This window comes from Arvicanthis niloticus, chromosome 5 (genome assembly GCF_011762505.2).
Source record: "Arvicanthis niloticus isolate mArvNil1 chromosome 5, mArvNil1.pat.X, whole genome shotgun sequence".
NCBI lineage: Eukaryota > Metazoa > Chordata > Mammalia > Rodentia > Muridae > Arvicanthis > Arvicanthis niloticus.
In genome coordinates, this window is record NC_047662.1 from 66,458,169 (window position 1) to 66,483,104 (window position 24,936).

General features: G+C 42.0%; 1 long non-coding RNA gene across 7 annotated transcripts in view; it reads right to left on the reverse strand.

The window, feature by feature from the left end:
* Nucleotides 1-24,936, reverse strand: part of LOC143442422 (uncharacterized) — a 45,250-nt gene that overhangs the window by 16,760 nt on the left and 3,554 nt on the right. Inside the window, exon 2 of one of the 7 annotated variants that reach the window (XR_013110623.1) lies at nt 886-1,088. The exons of the other annotated variants lie outside the window; for them this stretch is intronic. This is a non-coding gene — a long non-coding RNA (uncharacterized LOC143442422). The remainder of the gene's footprint in view (nt 1-885; nt 1,089-24,936) is intronic. 7 annotated transcript variants of the gene reach the window in all.

A 24,936-nucleotide genomic window follows, 5' to 3' on the forward strand; every position in this document is an offset into this window, starting at 1 on the left:
GTTTGTCCAAGTCTAAATTCATAGTTAACTGCCCTGGGAAGTCTGGCTTAACTACATCAAAGCTATGACTTTCAAGCACTGTTGAAAGTGCTTTTCATTAGTCTGCCAATACGTGTGACAGACTGGATTTAAAATACCCTGAATGTAACAACAGTCAGACGTGGCTTTGGGAAGTGGACTGAAGACTCCAGTCTCGTTGATGTGTTCATTCATCTGTGGCAATAGATATATATGTGTATATATTGTTGTTGTTTTGTTTTGTTTTTTTTAAGACAGGGTTTCTCTATATAGCCCCAATTGTTCTAGAACTCACTCTGTAGACCAGGCTGGCCTCAAACTCAGAGATCTGCCTGCCTCTACCTCCTGAGTGCTGGGATTAAAGGCGTGCGCCACCACCACCTGGCATGTTGATTTATAATTTGATGGGATGTTGGGAGGTGATGGAAAGTCAGCAGGGTGAGACCTAGTGAAGAGAGGTTGCCCTTGAGGACTGAATCTTGTCCTTAGTCTCTTCCTAGCTTAGCTTTTCTGCCTCATGGCTATTGTGAAGCATGTAGCTTTGGTTAACCTGGAGCTGCATACAGTGATGATTCTGCTTCACTATAGTTTTAATGTAGACTGAGAAACCCAACTGACAGAAAAAGATGGCATCTTGTAGTTTGTGGCTATTTAAGTTGTTTTGGGTTGTTTTTTTTTTTTTTTTTTTTTTTTTTTTGCATTAGGATTGAGACCAGTATTAGTATTAGTATTAGTATTAGTATTAGTATTAGTATTAGTATTAGTATTAGTATTAGTCAGGGTTCTCTAGAGTCACAGGAATTATGGAATGTCTCTTTATATTAAGGGAATTTATTATGATGACTTATAGTCTGTAGTCCAACTAACCCAACAATGAGCTGTGAATGGGAAGTCCAAGAAACCATTAGCTCCTCAGTCCCAAAGGGCTAGTTGTTTCAGCTGGTCTTCTGTATAAGCTGGAATCCTGAAGAAGTAGGCTCCAACAGATGTGCTGGCAAGTAAGTGCAAGCAGGTGAAGAAGAATGAGTCGTCCTTCTCATGTCCTTCTCTTCCAATGTCCTTATGTAGGCCTTCAACACAGGGTATGGCTCAGATTAAAGGCATGTACCACCACTCCTGGATCTGGAACTTGCTTTGTCCCAGGCTGATCTTGAACTCAGAGATCTCCTGGGATCAAAGGTGTGTACTACCTTGCCTGTGCCTAAGCTTTTCATGGCCACTATGCCTTAAAATGTCCATGCCAAGATCCTGGACAGAAGCCTGTGTCTCCCAGCCTCAAGATCTGGATCTCAGGTGTGCCCTCCATTTCTGGATTGTAGTTCATTCCAGATGTAGTCAAGTTGACAACCAGGAATAGCCACCACAGACCAGAACCCACATATTCTACAGTTAAGTTCGTGACAATAGGCTGACAGTAAATCTCTCTTCCCTAAACTACTTATTTCAGGTATTTGACTCGGCAACAGAAAGCTAACAATGACATTGAATTAGCCTGGCACTTCAGTGGGTCAGGCCTCTGGGTGCTAAGGATCACAGGTATATAACCTAAGGGGAGGGAAGCCAGCTAGTAACCAGGTTACAGTTATGACAAAGCCTCTCTGCCACTGGCCCTGTGTACCATCTTTATTACTTGTCACTACTGATCGAAATTTTCAGACTCGACCCCAGTATCTTATCCATCCTTCCATCAACAGGTCCATCCCGGAGCTGTGATTACAGAAGACTCAATAGTGTGCTGAATGGCTGGGTAAAATGAGGAAGAGAGACCCAAGAGAAACTTCTCAGGGTAACGGAGGTCAAACTTAGTAGAAACGACAGTTTTTAATGATCTAATATAGCAGAAGCTGAAAAAAAATAGTATGGCTGGAGAGCCGGTCCCTTGGGTGGTTAGGAGTGTTTGATGCTCTTCCAGAGGACAAGCTGAGCTCCCAGCACTCATGTTGGGTAACTCACAACTGCCTTTTACTCCAGATCTAGGGAGCCCAACACCCTTTTCTGGCCTACTTGGGTACCCATAATGATACAGCATACACACATATAGGAGCACACACATCTGCACATAAGTAAAACTAAGTCTTAAAAATATTTTAGTTTGGACCTTACTGCGGTAAGCTACAAGAGCATAAACTAGATATTCATAGGAAAGGAGATGGAGCTAGTTTACTACTAAATTTATAATTTTCATGCGCTCTTCTGGCCTCTGAGAGTGCATGCATGCACATACAAGAGCAAGCCCCTCCCCCTTATGATAGTAGGGCTGGGGACATGGTTCAGTGGTAGGTGCTAGTTGTGTGAGTACAAAGGCCCAGTTTGGTTCCCCAGCACCTGGGGAGTAGAGTAGAATTGTATGTAGTGCTTAACTCTGGGTGTCTATTTCAAGACAGGTATTTTACTATAGTGTTGGGGGCCGACTTATAGAGAAAGCGGCTATCAGCTTTGCAGCCATCTTGAGCCATATACCCTGACATGAGACTTGGATTACAATAGCCTACAACACTGCGCACACTCCGATAATCTTGGTTTAGATACCTTGAGATTAAAGGTGCGTGAGATTAAAGGTGTGTGAGATTAAAGGTGTGTGACTTAAGAGTATGACTTAGAAGTATAGAGATCAGAGTTAGAGACAAGACCTAAGGGCATGATTAAAGGTGTAACTTAAAGGCGTGGCTTAGAAGTGAGACATATAAAAGGCAGAGACAGAACAGATCAGAATCAGACTGAGATCAGAGAATCAGACACATCAGACATTAGGTAGAAGACACTTGGCTCCAGACAGAATCAGACACAGTAGACAGAGGAGACAGAGAAGGAGACACTTAGAGGAAGAGAGACTGAAGAATAAACGGGATTGAATCACACCCTGTCTGGTCTCCATTCTTCGAGTCTGCCCTCACCCTCGCTCTTGCTGAACCCCTACCCGCAGACCCGAGCGGCAGCTTGGGCCGGGATACAGTGGCCGCCCAAACGTGGGTTGGCCCGGGCCTCAACATTTTGCCTGGGCTTCGACGTTTTTTGGCCGACCCAACGTGGGGCTAGTGTGGACCCCAACACTATAGGTATCTGAAAAGTTGGTCTATCTGTTTTCATGAGGTAGAAAAGCAAAATAAGGGCTGGAGAGATGGCTCAGCAGTTAAGAGCACTGACTGCTCTTCCAGAGGTCCCGAGTTCAATTCTCAGCAACCACATGGTGGCTCACAACCATCCATAATGAGATCTGACGCCCTCTTATAAGGTGTCTGAAGACAGCTACAGTGTACTTACATATAATAAATAAATAAAAACCTTTGGGCCAGAGGGAGCAGGGCTGGAGTGAGAAGGAGAAGAGAAGGGGAAAAAACAAATTTACTGAACTAGATTATCTTCCTTAAAATGGCTTCCAGTTTTAGTCTCTGCAATTGAACATCATATCTCTAATTTAGAGTTCTTTTCATTTTAGTTTAAAATAACACAAACAAATGCAGTGATTTCTTACAGTCATGAGTCTGGCTCAGAAATGGTTCTCTCATGAGGTTATAGTTAAGAGTTTGGCTTCAGTTCTTGACATCTTTAGGCTTGCCTAGGACTTCTGGGCTCTCTGGTGTGGCTATTGGCAGGCAATCTCAGTTTCCACTGGTGTTGGCTGGGAGCCATTTATCCCTGTGTTAGTTAGCATCTCTGTAGGCTGTCGGAGTGATCTAGCAACATGGCAGTTGGCTTCCTCCAGTGTAATGAGAGAGGGCTGAAGCAAGTGAATCAAAGTGCATAAATTGTGTGTGAGCGTATTTACTTCATCTCTTCTGCAGCCAGCATTAGAAACAATGTAGCACCACTTCTGCCTTTTCCTTGTGAGCACGTGTGGCCAGCTTTCAGGCATGTATACAAGCGCTGTACCACTGAGCTACCTGCTTACAACTTCTCTGTATTTAAACAGGTGGAAGTGTCACTGCAGTTTGAAGTATATAAATAACCAAAGGTAACAAACTGACCTAGGCTTTGCTTCACATAGTGGTTTGTGTGGCCAGAATGAGAACACTTGAAATACTCTCGGCAGTTTTTGAGTGTAGGTATGCTGTAACTGCAACTGCCACACTGACACAAAATCTGCTTGTTCCTAACTGGAATTTTACATCCTCTGATCAATACCTCCCCATATCTCTCCTCTACAGCCACACCAGAGCCTGCTGTCCACCACACCACTTTCTACTCCCTCCCGAGAGTATGAGAGTATGCTTATGTGCCGGGGGCTTATCCAGGCACCCAGGTACTGAGGCAGGCAACAAGGGGAGGTACAGTGTTGGTGATCGTGGCCAAACTTGTTTTACCTTTGGCAATTTCTATCAGTGATTGCATGGCCCAAAACTGCTTACTTTTGACAATTTCTGCCTTCTTTCACTCTTTGCTATTCTGTGGCCAAAAGCTGCTGGCTTCTGGCAATTTAACTCCTGCCTTAACTTGTAGTTTTTCAAGGACTCTCTATACTTCGTACTTGTAGACATGTCAAGGAAAAAAAAATTATAGACAGGCATATACATATATACATTTGATGGATGGGGCAGAGCCCCAAAAGCCACACTTTATTTTTTTCTCTCAGTCTTTCTATACCTTCTTAGAAAAAGATCTTTGTAAAATTACCTCATCGATAAAATGTTACACAAAAGGGGAGTTTCAGAAGGATGTCCATAGTGAGTCCAAAGCAGTGTTTCATTCTGTCAGCTCATTATAAGTTCAAAGCAACAGTTTCCCATGGCCTTGATTTATCACAGTGCACACCTGTGGCTTCATCCTTGGACCTGGCTTAGAATGAATACTTTTCCTTGATCACAAATCTGTTCCAAGCCTATTTCTCTTGAAATTTGTGAAAGCTCATTGTATTCCTTATTATGCAGCCTTTACTTACTAGTCTATGAGGGGGAGCACATTCTATTTCTTGATTTTAACTTTATTATATCTTTCTGGCAAAAACAAATAAAACCATCTCTTTAAACTTTCTTCCTAAAATTATTTAAATTCTATAAAGTCACTACTTCATCTAATCAGCATTTATTCATAAAAGTTCATCTTCGGGCTGGAGAGAGGGCTCAGTGGTTAAGAGCACTGACTGATCTTCCAGAGCTCCTGAGTTCAAATCCCAGCAACCACATGGTGGCTCATAACCATCTGTAATGAAATCTGATGCCTTCTTATGGTGTGTCTGAAGATAGCTACAGTATATTTACATATAATAAATAAATAAATAAATAAATAAATAAAGAACCTTTGGGTTGGAGCAAAAAGGGCCAGATCAAGAGGGAGAAGGGAAGGGGGAAAATAGTTCATTTTCTTGTCGATTTGCATGAAATTTGCCCAATAGGGTGGACTGATGCCCAGGAATTGCTAGGCTATGTAATAGTAGCAGAAAAGGTATATTAGTAGTGAGAAGCAATTTTGGGATGAAGTCTGTGGGGCTGTGCCTCTCCAGAGTGCACCCATAGCAGCCATGTAAAACAATGGGCCATCTCCAGGACACTCACTTACCTGCCATAGCCTTTCCTAGATGGCTTCTGTCACTTATGGGATTCATCTTTCTAACATTAAGTTATGCTGTTCATCTTTCTGTGTCTGGCTCATTAGGATAATGTCCTCTAGAGCAAGGCGTGTATTATATACAATGGGATTTCCCTTTTTCTGCACAGAGGATGAAGAAGTGAAATACAAGGATGATGTACCTCAGGTAAAAGGTCAGGTACCTTTTCAGGAAGTTTCAACTACATATACTTATGCTTGCATATTATTGACTAGATGTTAGTCATTGTAACTCTTAGGAAAACAAATCTGAAAAATATAAATCTCTATCTTGAGTGGCCCATATCCTGGCAATAGATAAACTTTCTATTGTTTATGAAGAAGAGGAGAATGATATAGGCACAAAAACTCCATTCTCTCTCACCCATCTTTAAGTTTTATTATCCAAAGAGTTGAACTCAAAATAGTATCTACCACATAGGATAAGTGACTTATAAATGAAATGTTCAAAACTTTAGTAATTATAGTTATGATGGTCAGTGCTAACCATTCGGAAGATGAACCTTTAGGCATGTCAGTAGGAAACTATCTTTGATTGTCTCAACTAAGATAGGACATTCTGCCCACTGTGGGAGGCATCATTCCCTAGGAAGGAGATTCTGGACTGCATAAAAGTAGAGGAAATGAACTGAGCAAGATGCATGTATTCTTTGCCCTTGCCTTCTGACTGTATGTAATGTGACCAGCTGTTTCAAGCTCCCAATGCCTTGACTTCTTCTCTAGGATGGACTTAAACTGTGAGCTAAAATAAACCCTTTCTGTCTTAGGTTGCTTTTGTCAGGATAGTTTATTGTAGTAACAGAAAAGAAATTAATCCAATAGTTAATGAGGCAATGTCTGGAGAAATACAGTGTTAGGTAATTTCATCATTGCAAAAACACTCAGGCAAACCAAAATGGCTTAAGCTGATCACTCAAAGGGGCTTTTTGTTTGGTTTTGAGACAAACTCTTGCTTTGTAACCGGGGCTGTTCTCAAACTTGCAATCCTTATGCCTCAGCCTCTTGGTTGCTGTGATTACAGGCATAAATCATGATGCTTGGCCTCAATATGGCTTTAATGCAGTGAAGGGACACAATAAACATATGTATGAAGCTGTTCTGGCATAACAGAATACTATTTACAGTAAAATAAAAAATAGATGGAATTTACTCTAAGATGATGATAAAAAATGTATGATTGTACATTCATAAGTCAGTAAAATACTTAAATATCAAGTATTATGCACTGAATATAATTATACGAGCTATGTTCTGTGGTTGGCAGTGTGGTGGGTTTGTTTATACCAGTGTGACTAAAAACACACATTGAACAACATGCATTGGGCTATTACATAACTATGATTATAGTATCTCTAGGCAATAAGTGTTTTTCATTTTGGAGTTATTATGCATGGGCGAATAATGCCAATCCCAGAATTTATGGGTTATTAAATAAAAATCCAGTGCCAGGTGTGGATCACCTCCCTATGAATACTGTTGGCCTCATGGACCATCAAAACTATATAGACACATATTATATACGAGTATGAAACGGACAAGGAACATATTTTTTATCTTTTGTTTTTGTTTTTGTTTTTTTGAGACAGGGTTTCTCTGTGTAGCCCTGGCTATCCTGGAACTCACTCTGTAGATCAGGCTGGCCTTGAACTCAGAAATCTGCCTGCCTCTGCCTCCCAAGTGCTAGGATTAAAGGTGTGCTTCACCACCGCTCGGCGGAACATATTTTTTTTAAAAAAAGAAAATTCTTAGGAGACCACTATATATATGGCTCATCACTAAGCAGCATGTCATTATGCAAGGCATGCATGCAGGCATGGGCTATAACTTTGTAACTGAGACTGCAAATCTCCTGTGACCACTGCAACGTCCTTTCAGTTATGTGCTTCTTTGAGTTTGCTTCGAATACAGTTACCTAGTTAGAAACAAGATTTTTCACTTTGCTTTGCACGTGACTAACTTATGTCTGGTGAGATTTGAAATGCATTGTGAACAGCCTCTAGGTTATGTGCTTAAAGGAATTGTGGGGTTTTTTTTCTCTCCACATACTTACCCTGTTTTACAGGCTGACGTATAGATATAACAGTGATAATCTGGTTTTGACTGTGTGGACAACAAGCCCCTGGAGGACACAAAGCAATGAACTCAGTATCAACTCCATTCAAACCTGAAGACCACAAGCCTTGACCTTGAGTCAGAAAATAGGAAATTCTGCCAGAGGTGTAGCTCCCTAGTTCAGCACGTCAGTGTCCCCTAAGTGCCCACAAGACCTGGATTCAGCTCCCAGTACCCCTACCATCACCACGTACACACACCACACTTGTGTTAATCTTATCACTTGATCTTAGCCAAGAAGTTGAGAAGCAATGCTAATATACTTAGAATTTATACTTTTGAAACTTGCAAAATTACGCTCTGTCAAACCAGTGTCTAAGGTAATATGTTGGAGGATACTATAGCTGGTTTTAAAGTCACCATTAGTTAGAATCACCTGCTTAGGGATCCTCACATGAAGAATTGTCCTGACTGCCCTAATTGATGCCAATTATGGGCAGCACCTTGTGGTAACAATACAGGCATCAGGCATGCACATAGCATGTATAGACTCATGTGAGTACACACACATACATATAAAAATAAAGAATAAATAAAACTAATACAGGAACCAGCAAGACAGTAATGCTGGTTCAAAGAAGCAAAGGAGAGACCCAAGTGTCCACATCCAATGTTATTTACTGTCACTGTTCTGAATTGTGAGGGTTAATCAGAGAGAGACACTGCAGGATGAGTTAAGGCCTGGCTGGCAGCAGGGAGATGCAGCCTCTGTGGACTGGAGATGGAGCAGCTATACAAAGGCTTATTTATTGGTGGTTACACAGAAAGAAGTTCTAGTTGAGTAAAACAAGTTCCTCATACCAAAGCCTCTGATCTGATCTATGTTTCGTAAAGGAAAACATCACACCCGGCAACTTTAGTCCTTATTGTGTACCATTTGTGGCACTCAGTAATGTAAGATGTTCCGGGTGTGCCAGGATCGTCATGTGACCAAAGTCATGCAAAGGCAGTAAAGCTCCTCCTGGAAAACTCTGTAAATCACAGAAAAACTTCTTCAAGGTCAGAGCACTTCTAGAAAACAACTATTCCTTCTGATGTTTACCCTGGATACAATGAAAACCAGCTATCTCGTTCTACTGTTTACCCTGGATGCAGTCGTTCTACTAAAACCCCACCATGGTCTACATGTATGAACACTTGGAGGCTGAATTCCCTGCTGTAATCTTCTGAGAGTTTGTGATTTGAGTAAATTACTGCCCTCAATAGGGCTATACCAATGCTGACCTCAGTAACAGCAATAACTCTTTCAACGGAGCATTTTAAACAGTTAACTTTGTTTGAAATTATGTCTGTTTATGTGAAATTATGTGAAATTATGTGGGTATGCCTGTGGAGGCCAGAAGAGGGTGCTAGACTCCCCTGCAGCTGGAGTTATACATGTTTGGGCGCCATCCAACATGGGTGGCAGGATCTGAACTCAGGTCTTGTGTATGAACAGCAAGCTCTCTTAACCACTGAGCCATCTCTCTAGGCCCTCAACAGAACATTCTCTCAAGATTTGTAATCTTCGCTTATCTGATAATTCTGAAATATTAAAAACCAAAACAGTACTGTAGGTCAATCCGTTTGAGGAGCAGCAGGATACCCCACTCCAAGCACACCATTTTGAAAGAGCAGTATTTGGAGAAGCAGAAATAAGAAATAATTTTGGCACTTGCTCACTTGCCTAAAGTCAAGACATAGATGTATGAAGAGTCCACTCTGCCTGCACCAAGGAAATAAAGACTAAATGCTGAAGACAAAACAGACCCTTCGCCTGGCCCAAAGTGTATTTATTACCCAGCCATTGCTTCCCAGTGGTTTCTCTATATTTACCTTTCCCTAGCAGTGCAGTCTTCATTTATTTGTCTTGACACTTTTTTGATTATGTACCGTAGGTCAGGTGCCATGATACATGGCATTAAGCCCAGCACTTGGGAGACAGATGTGAGCAGGTAGGTCGCTGTGAAAAGGCCAGCCTGGTCTACACAGTGAGACGCTGCTTCAAAATAAAACAAAATGTGAATCTCATTCTGGAGCTGGTGATGCAGCCCAGTGGTGAAGTGTCAGCTTAGCCTGTGTAAGGCCCCGGATTTGATCTTCATTACTGCGGTATCAATAAACTATCATTCTTTCCTTAGCACGATGACATATAAATCCGGATCCTCCACAACTCAGCCCTTAAGTGTTGTCCTGTCTCTATACTGCACAGTGCCACAAACTTCCTGTTTGTTTCTCTCTTCTATACCTGCACTTTGTCATCTAATTTTACAGGATCTGTGCCATGGAAAACTAGGATGAACAGATAAGGTAGGAAAAATTCCCAGCAACATGCTTCCTAGGGGAGGGGGTTGGGAAATGGGGTGCCGTGGAGGAGAGGTCAGGGCCTTACTATGCAACCTTGGCTGACCTGGAACTTGGAAAGATCTATCCCCCCTGTCCTTGACTCCTGAGCTGGGATTGCAGGCATTCGAGGACACAGCGAACCCCACCCTACATTTCTTACTTGTGTGTTTGCATATGTGTTTGCTTATCTTTGTGAGGTGAGATCTCAAAGACAAAGTACTGTGTCAAAGGCACGCGCACAGTGCTGCTTTTGATTCTTGATACCAAGCTGTTTTCCCTTGCCCACAGGACAGACAGGAAAGAGAGAATAGCATGCAAGGAGCCCATGTGCAGTGGACGGGAAAATAGCCTTCAAGGGGATTTTTTTCAGGGCTTTGATTTGGACTTCTACATTCTTAGAAGAGCATACAATTAAAACAAAAACAGAAGTTAGCCGGTGGACTTGGCCAAACATGCGTAGTAAATGCTCTTTGCCCTGCTATAGAAGGTTGGTTCTTTTAGCCTTGGCTAAGCAGCTGGGAGTTGGCCCTGTGTGGCTGGGAAGAGCCAGAGGTTGGGCCAGACTCCACCCCAGATTCTACTCCCCCACCCCCCAATCCCCACCCTCTTACCTTTACCCTGGTCCTGGATTTCTTCTCTCGGTTTCCACCTGCTATGGTCACCTGGACTCTGCTTTCTTTGAACTAATGAAGTACCTATGTTGGAGCTGCTTTCAAGCTAAAATCCCTTCACTGTTAGACTGACTTTGGGGAGGGGGGTGTCATTTACAGTAACTTTGGGTGCTTCTTTTCCCCCTTTTATTTCCTTTCCTTTTATTTCTAAGTGTGTAATTGTTAGCTGCAGGAGGGCTGGTCTAGGAGTATCTTAGATGTGACTGGCAATGTAGTGTCCAATATCTTTAGCCTGCTTTCTATTCTATTATTGCGTGCCTGTCTCTGTGTATCATATTATCAATATTGGTGATTGTTTTATTTTCTGACAGGGTCTCCCTATGTAGCCAATAGTGGCCTTGAACTCCTAATCATGTCTTGGCTTCCTAAATGCTCCATTACAGGAATGCTACCTTACCTGGCATTTTTCTCTTCCATACCAGCATGCAAACTTCATGAGGACTGAGTATTTTCTCTGATTTGGGGTCTATCAGTGTCTGTCATAGACATTCTTGGCCAGTCTTCTCTGAGCTGAGTTTTAGTCATCCTTTGTCGCTCTGTTCTGAGGACTGGCTGAGAATGCCTGTAATCCCAGGACTAGGGAGACCAACATATTAGCCAGGGCTCAGAAAGCCAAATCAAACCAAGGTATTTTTGAATTAGCTGGAACTGGGTAATAGTAATGTATAGCTTTTAATTCCAGTCCTGAGGTGGAGATGGGGAGAGGGGCATGCACAGAGGCAGGTGGATCTCTTGAGTTCAAGGCCAGCCTGGTCCACACAGTAAGTTCCAGGAATGCCAAGACTACACAGAGAAAACCTGTCTTGAATAATAAACAGGTAAATAATGAAAGGAAGAAAGAGAGAGAGAGAGAGAGAGAGAGAGAGAGAGAGAGAGAGAGAGAGAGAGAAAGAAAGAAAGAAAGAAAGAAAAAGAAAGGAAGAGCCAAAATGAAGCCTTGGCAACTGGAAACACCTCTAGGTATCAATACCAATACATCCATAACAGTGATTTGAACTGTCAACTTCTAACAGTGTCAATCAACTGAGCTCTCTCTCTCTTTTTTTTCAGCTGTTAGCAAGTGCACTTTGAAAAGGTGGAGAACCCATGAAGCCCAGTATAACTATGATTAAATCTGGACAGAAATCAGTTGCTTTTCTGAAAATATAGGATTGTATTTGTCTCTAAAATTCCTTCCCAGGGAGAGACATAAGCAACGTCTACTCCTTCTCTTAAGGTCCCAATGACAAACCAAGGCATGATTCCACTACCATTCTTTCTGGGGAACCAATGAGATTAATTGGCTTCCTTACATAGCATAGGTGAAGGAGGGTTACTTACAAGAGTGTGGGTGCTCCTCCCCAGCAGATCTGGAAAGCCTTTAAGCAGGACAGGAGCTTTATTATAGCCACATAAATGGAGCCCACCATTCCCAGATCTATATACTTTAGTCCCTACCCAAGCCATGTGCAATTCAGATAGAGACACATACAACAGATGTTGGGAACAGCTGGATACCCGGGTGAGGACCTGTGACTCTCCGAAATCCTCTATGAGAAGCTATAAACAGTCCACAAAATCAGCTGGGATGATCTTCTTCAAGCTGCCACAGCTGAATGTCTCAGGATGGTGGCTGTTTGGCTGGGAGAATAGTCCTGTACAACAACATCTTTTCTACTTTTAAAAATTGATGTGAGACCTCTGTAATGTAAAATCACTGTAAAAAAAATATTCATTTCTAAGTTGAGTGTGGCAGCACACACCCATCATCCCAACACTTGGGAGCTGAGGCATGAGGGTCAAGAGTTTAAGGCTGTATTCTTCACCTCAGAGTGAGTTCTAATCCTGTCTAAAAAGTGTACAGTTCAGCCAGCAGTGATGGCTCATTCCTTTAGTCCCAGCACTAGGGAGGCAGAGGCAGGCACATCTTTGAGTTTGAGGCCAGACTGGTCTACAGAGTGGATTCCAGGACAGTCATGGTTACACAGAGAAACCCTAAAATAGAGTACAATTTAATTCCACTTTGACATTTTCTTCAATTATTACTTTTTTCTAGTTTTTCTAGTTGTATCATCATGTACTAAGTAATCATTCCCCATTTTTCTCTTCCCCAGCCCAAGTATTATTTTCTGTTTTTATGAGTTTACCACTCCTAGATATTTTATTAAACACAATTTTACCTGTTTCAGGGGTTATTTATGCTGTAGTATGCATTAGTGTTTTAAGGTTGATGGATTATTTTCCACGGTATGATTATACCACATTTTTAAAATTTTATTTATGTATGTGAGTACACTGTCACTCTCCTTAGACACCAGAAGAGGGCATCGGATCCCATTACAGATGGTTGTGAGCCACCATGTGATTGCTGGGAATTGAGCTCAGGACCTCTGGCAGAGTAGTCAGTGCTCTTAACCACTGAGCCATCTCTCTAGCCTGAATATACCACATTTTTAGTCCAGTCAGCCACTGAAGGACCTTGAGTCTGTTCTATCATTCTGCAATTGTGAACAAGCGTGCTAGGAACACTCCTATTTGCTTGAACACCTGCTTTCAGTTCTTCCGGTTTTGCACCTAGGAACAAGTTACTGTCTCATGGAAAGCCTGTGTTTAGCTTACCCAAGGACTGCCCAACTGTTTCCCACGGTGCCTACACCATTTTTTATTCCTACCAGCAATTTCTCTATGCCCTTGCTAATGCCTTTGTCCCCCTGCTTTTTTTTTTTTTTTTTTTTTTTTTTTTTTGTTAAACTTAGTCATTCTGGTGGGTGTGAAATGCTACGTTAGTATAGTTTTAATTTCCTTAATGGCTAATGATGTATGCTATTTTTCATATGCTTGCTAGACATTTGTATAGCATGATTGGTGAATTATCAGTTCAGATCTTTTTCCACTTTTCAATTGGAGGTTCTAGCTAGGGAAAGATAATTCTCACACACACACACACACACACTTTTATGTGTTGATCTATATTTTACAATTTTACTGAATTTGGATTACTAGCTCTCATCATTTGTCTGTGGTGTCTTTCATTTTCTCCCTGTCTGATCGTGTCATCTCCGTGTCTGATTGTGTCATCTATGGCTATAGATGGCTTTCTTCTTTTCTCACTTGTGGGTCATTATGTTTTCGTTTATTGCCCTGGCTAGAGTTTCCAGCACAATGTTGAAAAGAGATGTTGAAAGAGAACATCCTAGTCTCTCAATTTTCTTGATGTCAGTAGAAAGAATTCAGTCTTTTGCCATTAAGGCTGGTAAGGTACCTGCCCTGACAGGGGAGAAGGCACTTTAAAGAGAGATACTTAGGATATCAGAACACTGAAACACTGTATCCCAAAGACTTAAAATTTCTCCAGGAATCTCATCTGGAAAGAGAAAAAAGCTGAAGTTAGGTACCAGCCTGAGGAGGAGCTTTCTTCTCTGAAAGAGATGCAATACAAGCTAACTGGACATCTTAGCTGTCCATGCTGCTTGCTTTCTACTTAAATCCAAACCTGGGGCCAGCGTCCTGGAGATGAACCTGGGAGGTGACACAGGCCCCCTCCTTATTTGTTCCTTTTCTAATGAGAACACATTGAATAAATTTCCTTTTTATGATTTTCCTTGTCATTTGTGTCTTTCCAATTGTCATGTTTAGGACAGGTTGTCCAGACCTGTTGTTGAGGTGTCCAGACTTGTACCCTAAAAATTCCAGTAACAGTTCTAATTATGGAGTTTTCACATATGGCTTTGATCATGTTGAAAATGTTTTCTCCTATTGCTAGTTTCTTGGATGTTTTATTTTTATATCATAAAAAGAGATCGGATTTTGTCAAATACTTTCCATGTGTTAAGTGAGATAATCATGCGCGTGTGTTTCACTCAATTCTTACTAGTGTGCTCATATCCTGTAGATTTATTTTTCGAGTAGTGAACCATCCTTGTATTCGTGGAATCAATTTCAACGTATTGCTTTAGTTTGCTAGTATTTTATTGAGAGGCTTTTGCATTTGTAATCACTAAAAATAAAAATATTTATCTTCTGCGTATAAAGAAGTATTGAGCTGAAGATAATTAATAAGCAGAACCCTTCCCCCTGTTTGCCTAAAAACAAGACAAGGCTTCACAAAGTCCAAGACCATAGTTAAAGTCATCTGTAACATTGTGTGTCTCACCCCACCCCCCACCCCCTGTCCACTTTGTTCACTTTGTTTCCCAAAATAATGTCTCTGAGACTTCTTATATATGAATAAATGCCTAGGCCAGCAACCTTGGCTTGTTCCCTGACTAGCTCATAATTTAATCATTCCATTATTCCATCCCAAGTGTGCCGCATGGCTGGTCAGGTTTATGCGCCCACAGAGCTCAGGGTGAACCTCTTGACTCAATTCCTGGAAATCCTCTCTCTGTACCCAAATTTCCACCTCTCTGTTTCCTGCCTAAGATACAGGCCAATAGCATTTTATTGACAGGCGATGCTTCCATACGGTAGGAGAGATTCTCTCTACACACGAGCCTTTCCGTCTTCCTCTTTTTCCTGTTTGATGCCTGGATATAAATCCCGCTTTACAGTGTTTGCTTATCAGAATGACACCAGAGGTTCTGCCGACAGCTTTAAAGTTTACCTTCTGACAGTGGCCCATCTCTGAAGTTTGGGACTACTCTTTCTGGATCCTGTCACTTCTCCAGCATGTACTGTTTGTTAGAATACACACCGTGTAAGGCAGCCTCCCAGGCCACTGCCCTGAGTGACTTTTCTCCCAGGCATGTGAGTAATCTCAATTCTTTTTTCTCTCATTAATTGCATTGCTTTTGAGGACGCTATCTCAGCTAGACGTTTATGAAGGTTGAGGATGAATTATAGCCCTCCTTGGCAATCTATAAGAGAAAGTGTTAATGGGTTTACAGTTTCAAAGGGTTGAATGTGTGATGAGAGCTAAAGACAGGGCTGAGAGAACAGTAGAGAGCTCAGATCCCCAAAAGGCAAGCAGGAGGCAGAGTGCACCAGGAACTTGAAACCTCAGCCTTCCCTGCCCCAACCTCAGTGACACTCCCCCCACCCCCCAACAAGGCCACACCTCCTAATCCTTCCTAAACAGCTCACCAACTGAGAGTAAGCATTCAAAGGCCAGGGCTTGTGTGGGTCATGCTCATGCAAACCATAACACCCCACTTGAGCTATGGTATCAGGACAGTGCTTCTATGTTCTTTTTCCTTTTCACTGTGATTTTGTTTGTTTGAAATCTTTGTTTTTGAAACTTTTGTTTCTAATCGTATTTGAAAATTCAGCCAAACTATCTTTTTTGTTGTTTTCATTTTGAGTGACGCACTTCCTTTGCAGCCCAAGTTTGCCTTGTATCTACCAGACAGCTCAGGCTGACGCCTCCTTTTCTTGCCTGGAATTACAAGTATGTACCACCTTACCTGACTTCAAAAAAGATCTTAAAGGTGTTTCTTATAAATTGGTAGTTTTAACTTGCAAAAACACAAAGAACAAAACAAGCTTTGTCTGTCACATACAGGCCAGATAAAATAAAGTGGAATAAAACAAGGTGATAAATAAAAAATTAAAATCAGAAAATAAGTCTTGAAAGCCGTTGCTTAGGTGTTCTCTGGCTGTACTGACCCATATTAATAGTGAAAACCCGTTCCTGGCTTCTGAGCTTGCTGGAAACTTTTGTTTTTCTTGGCACTTCAGCTAAGATGGTGAAAAAAAGACTTTTCAAAACAGCCCAGTGTGGTTGCTCACACCTACCATGCCAGCACTGGGGAGGCAGATGCAGGCAGATATCTGTGACTTGGAGGTGAGTGAAGTCTACATAGTGAAGCCTGTGAGAACTTATTGCAAAACAAAGCAAATCTACAGTAAAATAATAGTTCAAAGACTTAGGGCAAATGACCTAGAATGACCTGGAGATGTCTGTGTAATAATGACACATAAGTCAAGTCATTCATTGGTTTAAGAGAAGTGTATTTGCTTACTATCTTGTAATGTTTTTCAAGCATAATAGCTAAGAATAAGCTATTATGAGGGCCAGAGACATGGCTCAGTGGGTAAGAGCACTTGCTGTGCAAACACAGGGTCTGAATGTGAATCCCCAGGACATGTGAACAACTAGGCGTGGCTACATAAACCTGAAACTCCAGAGCTGAGGTAAGCAGGCAGATCCCAGGAGTTCCTAGTCAGGCACACACACACACACACACACACACACACCACACACACACACACACATATATATACACACACACAAACACACACACATAAACACAAACATACATAAACACAAATTCACACATACACACACACAAACACATAAACATGAGCACACACATATACAAATACACACACACACACCAGTGCATGCCTGGTTTAGAGGGTATGGCACGACTAATCTCTTACTCTTGCTTCCCTGTGGGCACATTGACACACAGATATGAAACACACACACATAATACAAACACACAAACACACACATGCATATAAACACACAAACACACATACACACACACACACACACACACACACACATGCCTGGCTTAGGGGGTACGGCATGACTAATCTCTTTCTCTTGCTTCCCTGTGAGCACATTGACACGCAGACATAACACACACACACATTCACAAATAATAACTTCTTGTATTTTGTTTTTTCTTAAGTCTTTGATTAGTTAACAGCATTTAATGATAAAGTAATTTATAGATTGATTTTTTTCTACAATTTTGTGATGCCGTACATTTGCTTTTAAAGTCTTTTAATCATTATTCTGGTTAAGTAAATGCTATTCTACAGTAATTTTCAAAATTGTTTTTTATCACATTTTAATTTGTGTTTGAGTGTGTACAACTTATGAGAGTTGGTTTTCTTCTTCCACCATGTGATCCCAGAGATTAAACTCAGGTTGTCAAGTTTGGCCTCAAAGCTATTTGTCCACTGATCCATTTCATAGACTCACACAGTAACCCTTTTAGCAAGTGTTTTAACTTTTTGCTTTATTTGACAATTTTTTTCAAGTCAAATTTTAAGTTAAGTCTTTTTTTTTTTCCCCCTTCCCCTCTCCCTCTTGCTCCAGCCCCACTTGCTCCGGGCCATCACTCGCTCTTATGAGGGCATCCAATCTCATTACAGATGGTTGTGAGACACCATGTGGTTGCTGGGATTTTAACTCATGACCTCTGGCAGAGCAATCAGTGCTCTTAACCACTGAGCCATCTCACCAGCCAGTCTTTTTCTTTAAATCTTAGGATTTTTCACTGGACCCTACGAATCTAAAAGGGATATTAAACCAACTAGGCTTATTTGAAATATTAACTTTAATGAGGAGTGTTATCAAATAAAAGATAATACTAAACTTTGAGCCGTAGCAATATGAACATCTTAGACATATGTGTTCTAAACATAAATGAGGTCCATAGCAGTCTAGAACGTATTTAATGCATACTGCCAGTCACAAATCCTGGTTAGTGTGCTAAAATGTGTGTCATAGAGACAGTCAGGTGTTCTTCATCAGAGTAGACTTAGCATCTGACTGCCTGGCTCATGCTGTCCTAAGGCTTGGTTATTCACAGAGACTGATTTTATTTTCCCTATAAAAGCATTTGGGATCATCGTCTTAATCACTGTTCTACTGTTGTGAAGAGACACCATGACCAAGGCAACTCTTATAGAAGAAAACGTTTGACTGGAGGCTTGCGGGGTAGTGTTGATCGTCATGGTGGGAAGCAGGTAGGACTGACTTTGTAGTAGTAGCAGCCTAGAGCTTTACATCCTGACCTATAGGCGGCAGGTAGAGGGTGGGAGGAGACACTGGGTTTGGTGAAACTTCAAAGCCTGTTCCCAGTGACACACTTCCTCTAACAAGGCCACACCTCCTAGTCCTTCTCAAGTCCCGCCACTCCCTGAAGACTAAGCATTCAAGTCTACGAGTCTCTGGGGGCCATTCTCATCCATATGGAGCTAAAGTGTTAAGGATTTTTATCAACTTGCTTTTTGCTTGGAACATTGATTTTTGTTCATTTTATTTCCCAGGCTTAAGGAGACTTTACTTTCCTGAAAACTGTCCACAATTTACAGCAATGTTGTAAGCATTAGTTTCGGTAAGCAGAATTCAAACATGTGCTCCCCTCCCACAAATTTTTAGTAACAGTATATGGAAATTTAGTTATTTACATCAGTGGAATTAACACTTATTTTCTTTCTGACAAAAGCCAATTGGAAATGCCAGCTGTACCATTAGAGTTTGATTAGCAGCCGCTGTCTCAGGGGCGACTAGATAACTTTAAGGAACTGAATTTGACTTCTTGGTGTCAATTAAAATCCCTTGGGACAATCTGTTATGTTAACTTGTACACTTACTTTATATGGTTGCCTCACAGGAGAGAATGTCACCTCCTGACAGCCATCTTCAGAATATTTTAAGGCCCCAACAAGAGAGGAATTCAGCCAGGTGCTGCAGATGAGGTGTGATGGAGAGCCCTTTGGTTTTCTACTTTCAAAAGGCTTTTAAAAGCCAACTCTGAGCCTCCTTATGGAAGATTCTAGCAAAGCAGATTGGCAATAATCTCTACCAATCGCTCCTTCTAGATGAATTTATGTAAATTCTCAGGCCAGGTTTAACATATTTGCAAACGATTATCTTGCTTTGATTATCTTTAATAAAAGAGGAAAATCGTTGAGTGTTTGGAAACAGTGAAAGTGTCCGTCTCGCCACGCCCAGCACCATATGTCAGACTCACATAGTGGCTGAAGATGAGTGAGCTCTGCCTTAGAGTTAAACCTTAGACTCCCAGAGTCTTAGTTTTTTAGACATGGAAAGTTACATAGTTTATTATTTTTTGTTTCATTTACTCATTATTTTTCTCTCTGTGTGGTTGTAAGTTTATATGTGTGAGTGTATTCATCTGTGGGTGTGCAAAGGCCAGAGATTTCAGGTTCTGCTCTGTAACTCTCTGATGTATTCCATTAAGACAGGGTCTCTCAGTGAACCTGGAGTCAGATTGACAGCTAGCATTCCCTGGTGATCCTCCTGTCTCCACCTTCACAGGGCTGGGGTCAGGAGCATGTGCATCAGTACACTAATATTTAAACAGGTGCAGGGATTTGAACTGAGGTTTGCCAACTTTAGTACCTCATTTTACATTTGATTTACACATGTAAACACCTGAAGGAATTGAAGCAGATTAGATTAAGGTCAATGTATTAATCCCCCCTTTTTTTTATTGCTATAATACAATGCCTGTGGCTGGCTCCCCCCCCCCCCCCCCCCCCCCGTAAAGAAAATGTTTATTTTAGCTAATAGTTCTGGAAGCCCGAAGGTCCAGTGCCCTCATCTGGTGATCGCTTTCATCCTGCTGAGAGGTGCTGAGCATTACAAGAGACCGGAAGCACTCACACACACACACACACACACACACACACACACACACACACACGTGTACTTTCTCTTAAAGCCACCACGATCCATTTATAAGGGTTTTGTTCTAAAGACCTAAGCTAACTCTAATCCGTTCCTGAAGCCCTATCTCTAAATACAATAGTCAGATTAAATCCCAGGCCTCAGAGCACCTCACAGTGGGGATTAAGTTTCAATTGTGAAGCCTGGGGTAGGGAGGGGAGGAATATACAAATTATCTTCAAATCACAGTAGTTAGAAAACAGAAACCTGGTTTTCCTGGGGCAGATGCAGACTGTTTGCAAGTGTTCTGCTGTCTAGGTAGGAATTGGACTGATTAGTTACAATGAGAGCTTAGATTCCCCTACCCTACATTGGTCAACAAAATCAAAGCTTATGAAAACGACACCGGGCATGGGGGTGTACCCCTTTAATTTCTGAGGCAAAGGCAAGTGGATACTTGTGAATGTGAGGTCCAGCCTGGTCTGCACAGAGAAGAATTCCAGAACAGCTGGGGCTATAAAAGAGACCCTGTCTCAAACAACAGCAAAAGTATAAGAAAATAAAATTGTTTCACTGAATCATATCAGAAATGACACAGTCTTACCACTTGGACTGTTTCTCCTATTTTGGAAGAACATCAAAGAGGATACTATGCACTGGATAACTTATAAATAATAGAAATTATTCATCAATATTTTAAAGACAGGGTGGTGGGTCATGTCTATAATTCCAGTGCTTGGGCAGCAGCAACAGGAATGTCATGAGACCAGGCTTGACTAAGTAGGCTAGCCAGGGCTATGGTGAGACACTATCTCACCTTCTGTTTCCTCCTCAAAAAAATTTTAGATGTTGACAAGTCTACAATCAAGGTGTTAGCACATATGGTGTCTGTCATTCACACTTCAATCCTTGCTCCGACCTCACAACCTCCTTAGTAAAGGCGGTGATCCCACCATGAGGGAAGGACCCACCTCTTAGTATCCTCCATGATGAACACTAGATATCAGAATAGAAAGTCTGGGGGACATCAAGATTCAGCCCATAGCACAACACAGAGCATTCTCCCTACGTTTCTTCCTGGATGGTTAGCTGGTAGCGTTCATCTGGAAGCCAGGTATGTCACCTATTCTTGAAGAGCATAGATTTCTTGCCATGCTCAAGAGCAGTGATTTTCACAGGGTGATTCTAGAGTTAACAGTGTCAGCGGAAACTGGCCCTCACTCCACACTTATCTAATCAGAAACCGTGGAACTTGGGCTGTGGCCCACGACCTGTCTTAACATGCTCTTCAGGTGCAGGCTCAAACTTGAGAACCCTCGCCTTAAAGACACTTGGGGCTTATTATTGAAGTGCTAAGGCAAAACTGATGTTAGAACACAGATGTTTCTATATGCCTGTCTTGCAGAAAAAGTTTGTATCATGACCCTCTTCTACGCTAGTGTAGAACCCGCAGCCCAGACAGATAGATGTGTGGTTAGTACTAGGCCTAAAAGATGCAAGCGAGAATACAATTGCTAAAAATGGATAGGGCCAACCAGGCATGGAGCTGTATTCCTGAAATCCTAGTTGAGACAGTACTTACACTCCCTTTGGGCAAGGGAGTGGAGGCTTATGAGCAAAGTCACACACTCAGGTGATTACTCCCTGACTGGATGAATGACGCATAGTTACTTCTCTTGCTGGGAGCATGCCTAATGTGTGTGGACCCTTAATTTTTTTATTTTTTGGTTTTTTGAGGCAGGGTTTCTCTGTGTAGCCCTGGCTGTCCTGGAACTCACTCTGTAGACCAGGCTGGCCTCGAACTCAGAAATCCACCTGCCTCTGCCTCCCGAGTGCTGGGATTAAAGCTGTGCACCACCACTGCCTGGCGTATGTGGACTCTTTATTGGCTTGACCAGTGATGTTCTCTAAGATGACCAGTCTCAATAAAGATGACCTCAGTACCCAGTTCTGGCTATAACTTCCCCCAGGTCACTGGGCAAGACAAGGCGATACTCCCGGCATTCCTCCTTTGGAACATCTACTTCTGACAACTCTTACTTTTCTTAACATACTTTCACTCATGTTTCTCACTCTTGCCCACATTTCCTGTTTCTTTTGAGAATGAGACAAAGCACTCTGAAGCCAGTGGCTTTGGTGACCATTGATTGCTTGGCACCCTGAGTTAGACTCACTAAAAGCTGAGACTTTGCTAAGATTTGGGAGGTTAAATCAAGAGGATCTGAGTTGTGGCTACCCTGGGCTACAAAGCAAGGTCCTGTATCAAATAATCAAACAAAGGGCTGGAGAGATGGCTCAGTGGTTAAGAATACTGGTTGCTCCTGCAGAGGGCCTGGGTTCAGTTCCTAGGACCCACATGGTACCTTACAAACACCAGTAAGTTTAGTTCCAGGGGCATCTGAGACCCTATTCTGACCTCCTCAGGCACCAGCATGCACATAGATGCAGACATGAAAAAGGTCAGACAAAGAAATACATAAATAAATCTAAAATAAAGATAAAGAAGAGGAAGAGGAAGGAGGAAGACGAAGGAAGAGAAAGAGGAGGAAAGAAAGATAAGAGATAATCAAAGAATTATCATAACTATGTATACATTGCCACAATGATGTCTTTTAAAAGATAAGAGTATTTTTCAGAATGTGGGAAATATTTGGAGTCGGGGGCAGTAAGGGACCCTAGCATATGAGGGCAAAGATATCAGAGAAGTCATAATAGAACAGAGAAAGAATTCTTAGGGAGACCTCCTCAAGAGAGAAACTGTGCAGCCCCAGAACTGCTTAAGTTACTTGTTCTGACTGACCATCAAGCATAAGTTCTAAACTGACTTCTCTCGATTGAGTGGGGAGTGGTCCATGCAGTAACACTTTGAATTAGGTTTATTTTGAAATCTTAGCGTAATAATGGCTTGCTGGAGATTGTTGTAGAAAATATTTAGTCTCAATCCAGGCCTTCTACTCGACTTTGACCATTTAGTTCCTGGATAAAAGACACACACGGCCTTTATATTTATAATAAGTCTTTATTAGCATTAAGGTTGGGCAGATATCCACCCTCTATGCTATTAGAATCTACTTTCCTATCCATAACTCTGAGTTATTACTATATTTCATCTGGGCTGCTCTTAACTCCAGTTGGCCAGTCCTTATGGCCATGTTTTCTTGACTCCTAACCCACGACATAACATCTTTCTCTACTCTCCACCTTCTCTCTCTCCTCAGACCCCAAGCCCAGGAACACCAAGCTCCACATAGCTCAGTCCTGCCCAGCTATAGGTTGTAGACATCTTTATTCACCAATCAGCAATAACTTGGGGGCAAGGTCACAAGACATTCAGACTCTCCTTTCTTGGGCAACCAGGCCTTGGGAGCCTGCACTTAGCATTACAATGCATAATAACAGACCAAACAGAGACAGCTACTGGTCCATCATTCATGCACTAGGAAGCTAAAGGATGGTAGTTCAGAGAGACTTGTGTGGCGGTTCCACAGTTCTCAGGAAACCCAACATTTTGTTCAAGTACCCAAACTTATGTCTTCCACTCTGATATTGCTTTATAGGACAATAGGACAGAAGCACCAACCACTGCTAGTGTTTTAGTTGATGAGAGGGAGGCATGGTAGAAGAGAAAGATGGGGTTCATTTTAAACAGCCTTTTTAGACGTCAACTGTAATATTTCTCATTGGTCAGCACTTGTATTTGACAGGTTATTTCTCCACTAGTGAAGTGAGCCACTTCAAGCCAGATTAGAATATATTAAAGGCAGGTATATTGGGAAGCTGCTCCTAGGTGGGTGAGTTCATTGTTCCCAAGGAAGGAGGCCAGGGAAGCTTATGTGGGGAGGTGGGGGAGGGAGAGAGAAGGGCATGCTTGCAGAAAAGAGAAGAAGGAGGAGAAGGGGGAGGCAGGGAGACAAATACCCAGATATGCTGTTTCTTCACCTTTCTCTTGGGAGGGAGGCAGGGTTGCATACAGCTCAGGCTGGCCTTGAACTTCTTATATAGCCAAGGACCATGGAATTCTTATGATGCTGCTTCCGCCTCCAGAGTGCTGGGTATACAGACCCATGCTACCATGTCCATCTTATGCAGTAGTTGGGATTGAACCCTGGCTTCCCTGCATACTAGGTGAACACTCTGCCAGCTTCCAGCCCCACACTAGTTGCAGAGAAGTCCTTGGAAATGAAAGCTTTTAGTAAGACCCTGTGCTGTCTTACATAAAAATCAGCTTCTCTTACTCATGGTTCAAAGGAAACATGGAGGACTGAAAGCAATGAACAGGGTGCTACAGATTTGCTCCTGTTTATTGGTCTTGTTTATGTTTCTTCAACACCATCTGGAAATCACATATTAATGAAGTGAGTCTTTGTATTGCTGCTTTTTCTTCTAAGGGTCTCCTCTAAGTGGGAAGGTGATGGGGGTGGGGGTGGGTGAAGAGGGAGGGAGGAGTCTGTTTAACATATCAAAGTGGACCTGGCCTCCAGGTTCTGTCAGCATCCCTCAGTCCCCACCTGTTACAGGGTGTGGCTGGCACACACTTCTACCTGAATTCTCCAGCCCAGGAGCTTCCCTTCTTCCACAAGCCCTTCCTTCTATATTTCAGACATTTGGTTACCCATGCCGTCTCTTTTGCTCCGTTTGTGCCTTTGGCCTCCTGGCTGCTATACTTGGTTTTCTTTTCCCCTCTCCCCACGTGATTCAGAGTTATTATCACTCTGGATGCTACCAGATCTGTCTGCTTTTGTCTATGCTCTCCCACATATTTGTAATATGCTTTCTCCTCCACCATACTTAGAAGTGTGGTGCCGTTTCCTTTCCTTTTTATTTCTTTTCTTCATTCACTTACTTTATGCTAAATCCTAAGTGTCTCACTTTTCATAATTTAAAAAAGTAGATGTTAAAGACATCTATTCTGTTTAG